Consider the following 12,301-nt stretch of genomic DNA (forward strand, 5'->3'; position numbering starts at 1 on the left):
AAAAGATTACAAAACTAGTAAATGTTTGAACTTGGTATTCAGACTCCACCAGTTTAGTCCAGAGCACATTCTCTTGTCTTGTTCTCTCTGATCACTGGATCATATATTGATTAAAATCAGAGCCCTCCTCCCATTTATTTTTGTATTATTCAGAGCCTGCAAAATGACTGGCTCATATCAGGTTCTCAATAAATGTTTGTTTTCCACACCACCCACCTCCTAAAATAGGTTTTAAAGTATACCTTCAAAAGTGCAAAATTCTATTTAAATATAGGAAATTAATATTAGGAGCTAGAACACTCAGGTTAAGGGATATTCCTGAATTTTGTTATATTTGAACATTTTCCTTTCTGTTTCCTGTTAGGGAGTACTTTAAGAAGTTGAATTATTCTGAAAGGGATAGAAATCTGAGATGGCTGTTCCAAATACAGGAGATTAGAGACACACAAAAAAGAGATCTCAAGAAGGGTTGTGAAGGAAGGAAAACTGTCATAAAAAAAAATGGTATTTTTGAAAATACGAATAAGTTTCATTTACTTGTTGAACCTACTGCTTGTTTTATTGAATACAGTATGTGCATTCTACAATATAAAGTAGCTCACAAATGTTTTTTAAAAGCTTGAGGATTTAAACATTTAATAATAGAGAATTGTTAACCTTAGCCATTATCTAAAACCAAAGAGAATGATTCCTTTCACGTCTAAGAATCTGGAAGCTGTGAAAGCTGAACCCTGCAGGAAAGTAATGAGGTCCACCTTTTGTGCATGTATTTTACAGATATCCTTAAGGCATTAGAATTTATCCCTTCACCAGAGACCCCAATTAATATTTCAAGGCTGAATTAGATCCGCTCACCAAAGACGGAACAGAGCACCCCAAGGAAAACATTGTCAAGAGAAGGGCATATCAGAAGACAAGATACCGCGTGAAAATCTATCAGTAAAAGAAGTGTGAAAAGCTTCAACTAGAGAGGAAAAAGCTGCCAACTTTTTTTTTTCTGAGAAAACATAACAGAATTTTCTATGTCCACGTTCCTTCTGCCTAAGGTGAGTATTTAAAACCTACATAGAGTATATTCCTTTTGGAGACAGACTATCAAATCACTTGAGAGTCTTTGAATGTAAAACACAGGATTAAACAAATTCAAAGAATAATTTTACAAAATGTCTTCTCCTACAGCCCAAAGTTAGTCTTCACAAATCTCCAACCTAACATATTCCCAGTCCATAAAACACACACACACACACACACACACACACACACACACACACACACACACAAATCAGATATCAAAAGATTGATTCACAAGGAGAAAATCAACTGCTCCTTACCAACAATGCCCTGTAAATAGTTGATTTAAGAATGGAGTTCTTATATCTAATAACTATTTCAGAAATAGCTTCAGATATAGAAAGCTCCAATTAGAACCCTTGTGTCTAAGAATAAGAAACATATCCTCATTTGAATTGATTATATTGAGACATAATTGTTATTTAAGCCTATTTTCTTTACATCAATGTATTTAGCTATCTGGCCCTGACAAATTATGACCCATGGGCCAAATCTGGCCTGCTGACTACTTTTGTATGACCCATAAACTAAGAATGGTTTTTATGTTTTTGAATGGTTGAAAATCATTAAAAGGAAGAATGTTTTCCAATATGTAAAAATTATGTAAAATTCAAATTTCAGTGTACCTAAATAAAGTCTTATTGGAAAACAGCTATTCTCATTAATTTATGTATTTTCCATGGCTGGTTTTGCCCTACAACAGCCAAAATAAGTAGTTATAATAAAGAATATATGGTCCAGAAAGCCTGAAATATTTACCATCTGACTTTACAGTAAAAGTTAACTACCATAATTCTGATTTTCAGGGGGAAAACCAATTTCAAATATTATTTTCCATTGTGGATACATGCATTTTAATTCTCTGATAAAATGGGCTAACTATGAATCACCATCTGAATAGTATAAAATGTCTCTCAAAATAATCAAGTAGATGGTGTGTAATAGACACTTGGAACAGGGATTTGTTATTCCCTGAGTCTTTGTTTCTCATTCACAGTCTGGGAAAAAGTCCACATTTTGACCCATATTTATTCAACACTAAATGACCATAGAGTCATAGTAAAACACCCTTAAAAATGACATGTAGTCATTTCATTCAGTAACTGCATACCTAGGAAGCAGCAGCTGTGCCTAGGAAGTTATCTAGGTTCTCACATGCATGGCTTTGGCAATGTAAAGAAGAAAGACGTAGTCTTTACCCTCAGAAAACTCCTAACATATAAAGCAACTGATTTCCACCAGTTTGCCACAGCAGGCACACAGGGTGACACAGAATTTTTAAAACATGCAATACCTAACTATTTTGTCAGAGGCACAAACCTCTTTTCCCTTAGATTTTCAAATTAAAAAATGACAACAGCCAACATAACAATACCCGTCTAATGTGACGAATCAAAATTATCCCCACATTTTTTGTTAGATTGGCAAAAAAAATATGACATTTTTTGGTGTGCCCCAGAATTGTAGTAATTAGTTTATGTGTGCCATGAGATTAAAAAGGTTTAAAATTGCTGATATAGAAGAATATCACCCACGGTAGAAATGATATTTTGAGAATAAACTATTTCTGTGATTTTTATACTATTACTAGAGGCCCGGTGCACGAAATTCGTGCATGGAGGGGGGATTCCCTCAACTCAGCCTGCACCCTTTCCAATTGGGGATCCCTTGCGGGATGTCCGACTGCCATTTTAGGCCTAATCCCAGGGATTGGGCCTAAACCGGCAGTCAGACATCCCTCTCACAATCCGGGACCACTGGCTCCTAACTGCTCACCGCCTGCCTGCCTGATTGCCCCTAACTGCTTCTGCCTGCCAACCTGATCACCCCTAACTGCCCTCTCCTGCAGGCCTGATGTCGCCCCCAACTGCCCTCCTCTGCTGGCCAATTTGGTTTTGATTGGTCTGTTTCTATGTCAGCATCAAAAGCTTCACATCCTAGGCAGACATTGGCTCCTCACAGCACCCAGATTTGGTTCTCATTGTTCGGTTCCTATGTCAAAAGCTCTGCCTCCTAGACAGCCATTAGCTCCCCACAGCACCAAGATTTGGTTCTCATTGGTCGGTTTCAATGCCAGTCAGTGTCAAAAGCTCCACCTCCTAGACAGCCATTGGCTCCCCACAGCACCCACCTTTGGCTCTGATTGGTCGGTTCCTATGCCATTCAGCGTCAGAAGCTCCACCTCCTAGGCAGCCATTGGCTCCCCACAGCACCCACCTTTGGCTCTGATTGGTTGGTTCCTATGCCAGTCAGCATCTCCAGGCCTATCTCTGGGCCTGATCAAAGAGGCGGGGCTTAACAGCAGCCCCCTCCCAGGCGGGGAGAGAAAGAAAAGCCTGGCTGGTGGCAAAGATCAGAAAGAAAAAGGGAGAGAAAGAGAGAGGTAAGTACACTGATCAACAGCTTCCACTAAGGCTGCAGATCAGACCCTGACTCACTTTCTGGGTCTTAGCCACCTGGGCAGTCAGTGCTGGGTTGACAGGCTGCAGCTGGGCAACCCAGCGCTGACTTCCAGATGGTCTGCATTTGGTCGCAGGCTGGGCCCCTTCCCAAGCCCCAGGCTTTAGGCTTGGGAAGCTTCCCACCCCCCACCCCGCCCCTCCAATTGCAGGCTCGGCCCCTTCCTCTGATGGCCAGCTGAGAGTGACCTGGGTGCCGAGGAGGTTCCCAGGACCCAGGTATGTATGCAAATTAACCTCCATCTTTGTTGGGTTAATTTGAATACTCACTCTGATTGGCTGTGGGCATAGAGAAGGTACAGTCAATTTACATGTTTTTCTATTATTAGGTAAGATTAGGGGCCAGCACCAGCAGTGGGTACAAGTGGGGCTGTCACCAGCAGGGGTGGGGGGATGCAAGAGGTGGCTGCCGGCCCCAATCGCCCCTCAGGAGCAGGGGGAGGTGGAAAAGCCCTGAGGCACGATGGGGCCAGAAGCCACTGCTCGCACCCACTGATGGCGCTGAGCGATCAGGGCTGGCTCCAGATGCCAGCAGCGGGTGCGAGTGGCGGCTCCAGCGGTGGCGGTGGGTGTGAGTGGGGCCAGCGCTGGTAGCAGGTGCAAGTGCTGGGCAGGACCACGGTGTGCGAGAGCAAAGAATTTTCAGTAACCACCAGAGGCTTGCCCCATGACAGCGACCAGCACTCTGCCTTTGTCTGGCGCCCCCACTCATCTGTTCCACCATCCTTCTGGGGCTGACGCACGCCATGTTCCACACTCTGCCGCCTGCTGCCGATGCCCACCATGTTCTGCGCGTGCCCCCTGGTCATCAGTGCACATCATAGCGACCAGTTGTTTGGTTGTTTGGTTGTTTGTTTTTTCCGCCATTTGGTCTATTTGCATATTAGGATTTTATATATATATATATAGATGAGAGTCCTTTACAAGTTGTAGAAAAATGAGGAAAATAAAAGATGCTCAATTTCACTAGCTATTTGGGAAATGCAAATAAAAACTATAATGAGATACCACCTCTCATCTGTTAGGATGGTTATTATCAACAAGACAAGTAATAACAAATGTTGGAGAAGTTGTGGAGGAAAAGAACCCTCATGCACTGCTGGTGGGAATGTAAACTGGTACAGCCACTATGGAAAACAGTATGGAGGCTCCTCAAAAAATTAAGACTAGTTACTATATTACCCAGCAATCCCTCATCTTGATATATACCTGAAAATTATGAAAACATTTATCTGTAAAGATATATGTATCCTTATGTCAGTTGGAGCATTATTCACAGTGATCAAGACATGAAAACAACCTAAGTGTCCTTTGATAGACTGGACAAAGAAAATGTGGTACATAAATACAATGGAATACTACTCAGCCATAAAAATGATAAAATATTGCCATTTGCAACAACTTGGATGGGTCTTGAAATATCATAAGTGAAATAAGTCAGACAAAAAAGTCAAGAACCATATGATTTCACTCATATGTGGAATATAAAGCTGAAAACAACAACTGAACAAACAAGAAAGACAAAGAAAAACTCATAGACCCAGACAACGGTATGGTGGTTACCAGAGGAAGCGGGTGGGAGGGCAGCAAAGGATAAAGGGGGTCAAATATATGGTGTGGAAGGAGAGCTGACTTTGTTTGGGAGGTCAATATACAATTCAATATACAGATGATGTGTTATCGAATTGTATACTTGAAACATATATAGTGTTATTAACCAATGTCACCCCAATAACTTTAATTTTAAAATGAACAAAATAAGTACATAATTCTGAATGTTTTATGAAGGATGGCAAGTTGGTTCATTTTAAAAACAATTATTTATTTCAGATTTGTAATCATTCTATTTTTTTGAGTTAAATCAATCTTTATTTTGTGAAATAATGATCACATAAATATAGATAGAATTTCTATATATTTTATGTTTATATTACATTTTATATTGTGATCTTATACTTAAGGGTATGTCCAAAACCCAATAATAATAATAATAATAATAATAATAATAATAATTAAACCACAAAATCTGGAAACTCCTGGTCTGGTTGGCAAAACCATGGAGTTCAAGTAGTGGAATAGTAGTTTGAGAGGGTCAAAAGTTAAGTTGGTATGTTCAAATTACCCAGAATTATGATGGTCAGGTGAAAACTTTAAATTTAATTTATGAGTCAAAGGGGAGCCATTACAAGAGTTTGAGCTAGAGAATGACATCATTAGAGTCGTGCTTCAGGAAGATTAATTTTGCAGCAGGAGGACTGTCTAAGGAAAAGACTGGAAGGGGAGAGGTCATTCAGGAGAAGACTGCTGTTGTCCAGATGAGAAGGAAGAAGTCCTGAAAGTGAAGGTGACCAGGAGAGTAGAAAGGAAAGAAGAGATGTGAGACAGATGTGGAGTCAGACTTGACAAGACCTTGTGATTAACTGAAAGGAAGAAATGAGAAGCCGGAACCCATCCAACAAGATGCCCTGGTTTAGAGCTAGGCAACTGGATAGCCTTGGGTGCCATCAACAGAAATAGTAAAGGAGAAACAGATGTGGAGCTGATTGCCAAGAAAATATTAATTCTAAAATGAAAAACAGGTCGTCCAGATGTAAGACACACGTTATGGCCACTGAAAAAGCGAGTTTGACTAGGTAAATGCTATACCATTGCCATGACCTATTCATTATAATTGTTGGAGATATAAAGGGACAGAAACCTATGGAGCACTCTTTCCTGAGGACTGTGGCATTTTATAAATTTTTTAAGTAAACAAATACGATGAGGGCTATCTCCTTAACTGATAAAGTACTCCAGAGGAAATGTAGATCACAAAAGTAACACCCTTACAGATTTGTTTGTTTCCAAAAGTGATAAATTCCCCAAAGAAACTAGCATTTTCTATGTATATGCTGCCTGGATCCATCAGTGACTCATTTTGCTCGGGGAAACAGCCAGTGTGCTGCAATGTAAAATTATCATGCCAATTGCCTTAGTTACCAGCACCTAGGATCATGGATCATAAATAATTCTAACAATTCTAAACTTCAAGAATGCAATGAATTATGAGCTTTTCATCAGAAGACATGAGGATCAATAGAAGCAGAAGGTTCCTAGATAAGCACACTCCATAATTACGGCTTAGGACTGAATAAATCAATTTAACACCATACTTCAGAAAAGTTTTCAAAATGTAATTTCCCCCAGATTTATTAGAGTAGTGGTGTGTTAGTTCATGGTTTCATCCCATCTCCTTCTTAATATAACCTTTTAAGGAAATTTAATTTCTACTTCAAAAGGAGTTACATAAAACATCAATTCTCTATAACTGGATTTGACACATTTATGTTTTATTTTTTTTCCCTAGAGGAGATAAATCAATCATTCTGTTACTTCTCAATTTATCTTATTTTTTTTAGCATGGCAGTAACTTACATTTATCAGACTTCTTTAGCGATTAGATAAAAAATCGGTATTTAAATATTCTCTACTTGCAATTTAATAGCCTAGGTAATGAGGCTGAATTAGACTTTATGGTGCTTGTCAAACTGGCCACTTCTTTCAAATTTAATAAGCCTTTTGTAGGGTAATTACAAATGCACACTTGCTGATTACCTAAACTGTCCACAAAATTGTAAATAATAGAACACGTTAATGTTCAATGACAATAACAGTAAAAAAATCATTTGATTTATTATTTTCATGGTAAGAAGCACCTTAAAAATTAATATGGGTCATAACACAAATGTATATATTTGTCTTGCAGTATGTGTGTGTTTGTATTATATATTTGTAAATATACATATATATTTAAAATTTTTCTGGTCTCTTAAAGAATTGTTTACAGTATATGACAAAGTATTTTTTAACATTTCTACACTGCAAATGCTGCAAAGATTAAATAGCTGATGATGTTTTTGAAAGTGAAAAAAGAATCTTCATAAAACAAATGTCATCTAAATTTTTAAGATTTTCTTGCTGTTTTTGCCAACTGAGTAATGTATTCATGAGTTTTGAGCATGTTAAATATTCTATAAGAAAATAAAATGAGAGATTTATGAGTACACAAAGGAAAAAAGCCATAGTAAATATCAGAAAGCTCTTGCAGAAGAAGGGATATTAGATGTCAAAGCCAGTTACCAATTGATGCTCACAGAAATTCTATTGAATTAGTAATTAAAGATTGACTAGCCAAAGAAGGTCAAGAACTCAAAGTGGCCTAGCTGGTTTGGCTCAGTGGATAGAGTGTTGGCCTGTAGACTAAAGGATCCTGAGTTCGATTCCGGTCAAGGGCACATGCCTGGTTTGTGGGCCTGATCCCCAGCAGTGGGTGTGCAGGAGGCAGCCGATCAATTATTCTCTCTCATCATTGATGTTTCTCTCTCTCTCTCTCTCCTTCTCCCTTCCTCTCTGAAATCAATAAAAATATATTTTAATAAAAGAACTCAAAATGAAAAGAAAAAGAACAGACCTTGGTAGTCATGAAAACTTCTCACCCAAAGACTTGGAAAAGAAAAATAGGCAAGCTAAGATCTCTCCCTTCCTTTCTTAATACCAAGGGCCCTATAAGGACACAATGTTCCAGACCCAAGGTCCTGAGGCCACATCATTATAACTCAACCACAAGAAAAAGCACAAAATAAACAGAGGAATTGGGAGCAGGTAATCAATTATAGTTACAGAAACAGCACTTACAGAAATAATTTCCAATCAAGCAAGAATTTTTTTGGAGTGAGATATTGTAAGGAACAATTGGAGAAATCTTCACATTCCTTTATAGGATGTAGTTTTTTAATCTCTGGAAATGTGTAAATCAGTTTCCATTCTCATTTTTTAAAATCTGACAAGCACTTTTTCAAAAGACAATAATTTTACTTTTTAATTTACTAAGGCTTTACAAAATTTTACACTTTATTTTAAATCATATGCTTAATAAAATAGGGCACTAAATATGGAATGGTGATTCTTCATAAGACATTTCTAATGAATATAAAATTTTACATCAAGCATTGGTCCTTGCACCTTAGCCAGTTTGGCTTAGTAGATAGAGCAGTGGCCCACGGACTGAAGGGTCCCGGATCAATTTCAGTCTGGATACCTCAGTTGCAGGCTCAATTCCCAGCCCTGGTTGCGGGAGACAGCCAGTCAATGTGTCTCCCTCACCTCGATGTTTCTCTCTCTCTCTGTCTCTCCTTTTCCCTTCCACTCTTTCTGGAAATCAATCCTTGAGTGAGGATTTAAAAAAAAAGAATAGGTCCTTGGACAAACGAAGTTACTAAAGGAGAATTTGGTCTAATCTTGGAAATATTAAACAACACTGTGAATTGTGGCTTGATGTAAAAAGACAGGCTGGTCCCCCAGCTTTAATTTGGCTTCAGAAATTAAGAACTTGCATTAAAGTACTAGTAACTTATAGATGTTCTAACCAAAAACCAGTATATACATATACTTCCGGTATTCATTCTTTCTCTTTAATACTGAACACTGGATGTGATGATCATGTTCATTTCTGAGAAATGGCACTTAGCAAAGGAACTGAAGCCAACCAAGTAGAGAAAGACGGCTCTTAGTTCTCAGTGTCCCAGTGAGGAAGGTTGTAACTGAAGTTAACAACCGATTCCTGCCTTAAAACACTTGCTACAATCACTTGTTGTCTTAGAAATGCTTCTAAGCATGAATTATAACTGGAGGTATCCTTTTCAGACACTCAGCTGAAAAATGGAGTTTCCCTCCCATTGTCGGGGCCCTTCTACAAATAGCGCAGGTATTTCAGGCCAATGTTACAAGTGCAGCTAATCCTACCAAAGGGGAGATTTGTGTTAAACCCTTTCATTAAATCAAGTTTCTCTTCCTAAAATATCTTTCTCTGCTAAAGCAAACAATTACCCCAGGGAGAGGGAGGGCAGAGACAGAAAGAAAGGAGATCTGAACAGATGTTTCCTGCACTCCAGACACATGGAGCCTTCCTTACTTGGCTTCTTTCAGCTGCGTCTTTATTTTAAGTCCTCTGGAGAAGCAAGAGTGATGCCAGCATCTAGCTCAATTCACAGTCCAGCCAGCCTGGTAAATAGAAGCTTTGTAAATAGCAAACATTAAAAGCTTTATAAAGAGTAAACATAAAAGACACAAACAGCCCTGAACTGTTTGGCTCAGTGGATAGAGCATTGGCCTGCAGACTGAAGAGTCCCAGGTTCGATTCCAGTCAAGGGAATGTACCTTGGTTGCGGGCACATCCCCATTAGGGGGTGCGCAGGAGGCAGCTGATCAATGTTTCTCTCTCATCGATGTTTCTAGTTCTCTATCCCTCTCCCTTCCTCTCGGTAAAAAAATCAATAAAACATATTTTTTAAAAACACAAACAGGAAGACATTAAATTCTGAATTTCAGACACTGTGAAGATTTTGCTTTTAGTAGATCAAGAATAGAACCATACTCCTTTGTCACCAGAATAAACATCATTTGTAAGAAACATCTCCAGTAGCCCTGGATATGGAAAGAAGGACTGTTTTGTTTTGTTTTTAAATCTGACAAGAAATTTAATGATTAACCCACCAAACATCATTTTTCAATGGGTTTTAGGACTCTTTCAATGGAATATCCTAATCTGGCCATAATCACACAAAAATGAATTTTATGTTGAGTTCAATTTGTAACTGAATCTCAGGTTCTGCAACACACACACACACACACACACACACACACACACACACAATGAGTCCAAATTGTTCTAATTATTTCATAAAAAAGTATCATTTGTATAATATGTTGTCACCATTATTTGTATAATATTTTATATCACCTATGATGACCTCTATATAGTAATTTTTTTGTTCCTTTGCTACATCATCTTATCAATAATTTAGTGAGGAAGAAAAATGTAGTGCTGTCATTGACAGTCAGAAGAGCATCAGTTTGATGCCCAAATCACCTATTTCTAGCTATGCAATCTTAACAAGAAAATTTGGCTTTTTTTATGTTTTCCTTTTCTCATCAGTAAACTGATGATGATAATAATATCTATCTAAAAATTGATGTGACTACTGAGTGAGATAATGTAGATAATTTCTGAAATGGATGTGTTCAATGTTACCTGTAATTTTGATTATGGTGTGGATAGTAGGATATATATTGGTTGTTGAAAATTATTTACATTACCCACAGTTAATTTTGCTTTCTTGAGTAAGTATATTAGAGTATTTAAATAAAATGGACACATCCTTAGCTTCAGGCTCAAAACACAACAACTACTTTAATAGTTCCCTTTTTCATGTTGGTAAAAAAATAAAATATTCACTTTGTGGGAGGAAATTTATATATTATTGCTGCCTTTCCTTACCTGCATTGGAGCACTTTTACTTATCTCTTGAAGTGTAATGGAAGAATAAAATGAGAAATATACAAATCAAATTCATCAGAGATAGGATAAGTGAAAAAAAACTCAGACCAAGCATCTAGACTACACGTGGGTGGCAACTACTTTCCTGAGATTGGGAACATCAAGAGGAAAACAAAAGATTTTTTTTTTTTGCTAAAAAGTGCTGTAAGATCTTAGTAAGTAGTCTCTTTAGAAACTTAGTGCATTATCGCTAGTACTCCAAAGAATATTTATTCATAATGCGAATGTGTCATAAAAATCAAAAGTCCTCGAACTTGAGAAGGTCTTTGTCCAACCTTGAAAGGACATTCAGAATAAATCAATGCCTGTTCCTACAATTCTATTTAAATTGCAAATTCAACTCTCTCTCCACTTTTGTGTTTTTCTTCTATTTGTTAATGTTATCCTTGCCCTAGCAGGAGAATTCATGAGTCAAAATGCTCTACCTGACAGGTAGACAGACCTCCCCTGAGGTTACTTGCAACAGAGCCAGTGCAGAATAAATCTGGAAGCAATCCACTTGTGGGAAAGATTTGGAGAAACAGCTAAAGATTTAGTGTTTGCATGTCCAAATTCAGATCATTTCCGTTTTACAACTTGTCCTTGATTGGCAGTAGGGCCTCCTCTAAGCATTTTCATCTCAGGAAAGTATAAGTCAGCATAAGAAATCCATCAAGGCAGCAGTTACTATTAATGCCACAGAACTGGAGACCTGAATCAAGTGCAAGCAGTAAATCCTAAATGTGGTGGAGAAGGACCATATACTACTCTTTAGTTCAGCCAGGTAAGTCCCTGCTGCAGAGACAAAGGAATCTATAGCCCATCACAGATCCTGAGAGCTTTAATTTTTCACCAATCTCATTTAAATGATTAGATAACAGCAGAACGAAATGGACCACAAAGGACTTCTTAACAATATACAGCAAGAGTAATTGGAATGCAGTTATTTAGTCATTCCTCCAATCACCCGACATGCACTGACGACATTCAACATCTATGGTGCCCATAGAGTCTATAATCTACTAGAGTACAGACTTATAAGCATCTATATATATAAAACCCTAATATGCAAATAGACCAAACAACTGGTCGCTATGATGTACGCTGACCACCAGGGGGAGCACGCGGAACATGATGTGCATTGGTCACAGCGGGATGGTAGAGCAGGTGAGCAGGGGCACCAGACCAAGGTGGGGTGCCAGTCGCTGTCATTGGGGCAAGCCTCTGGTGGTTACTGAAAATTATTTGCTCCCACACACCGCGGTCCTGCCCAGGCATTTGCACCTGCTGCCGGCGCTGGCTCAGCTCGCACCTGATGCTGACATGGGAGCCACTGCTGGCACCCGACTTTCATCCCAATCACTCAGTGCCATCAACAGTGCAAGTGGTGACTGCCAGCCCGGATTGTCCCCGAGGG

The sequence above is a fragment of the Eptesicus fuscus genome, chromosome 17, assembly GCF_027574615.1.
Source record: "Eptesicus fuscus isolate TK198812 chromosome 17, DD_ASM_mEF_20220401, whole genome shotgun sequence".
NCBI classification, from domain to species: Eukaryota; Metazoa; Chordata; class Mammalia; order Chiroptera; family Vespertilionidae; genus Eptesicus; species Eptesicus fuscus.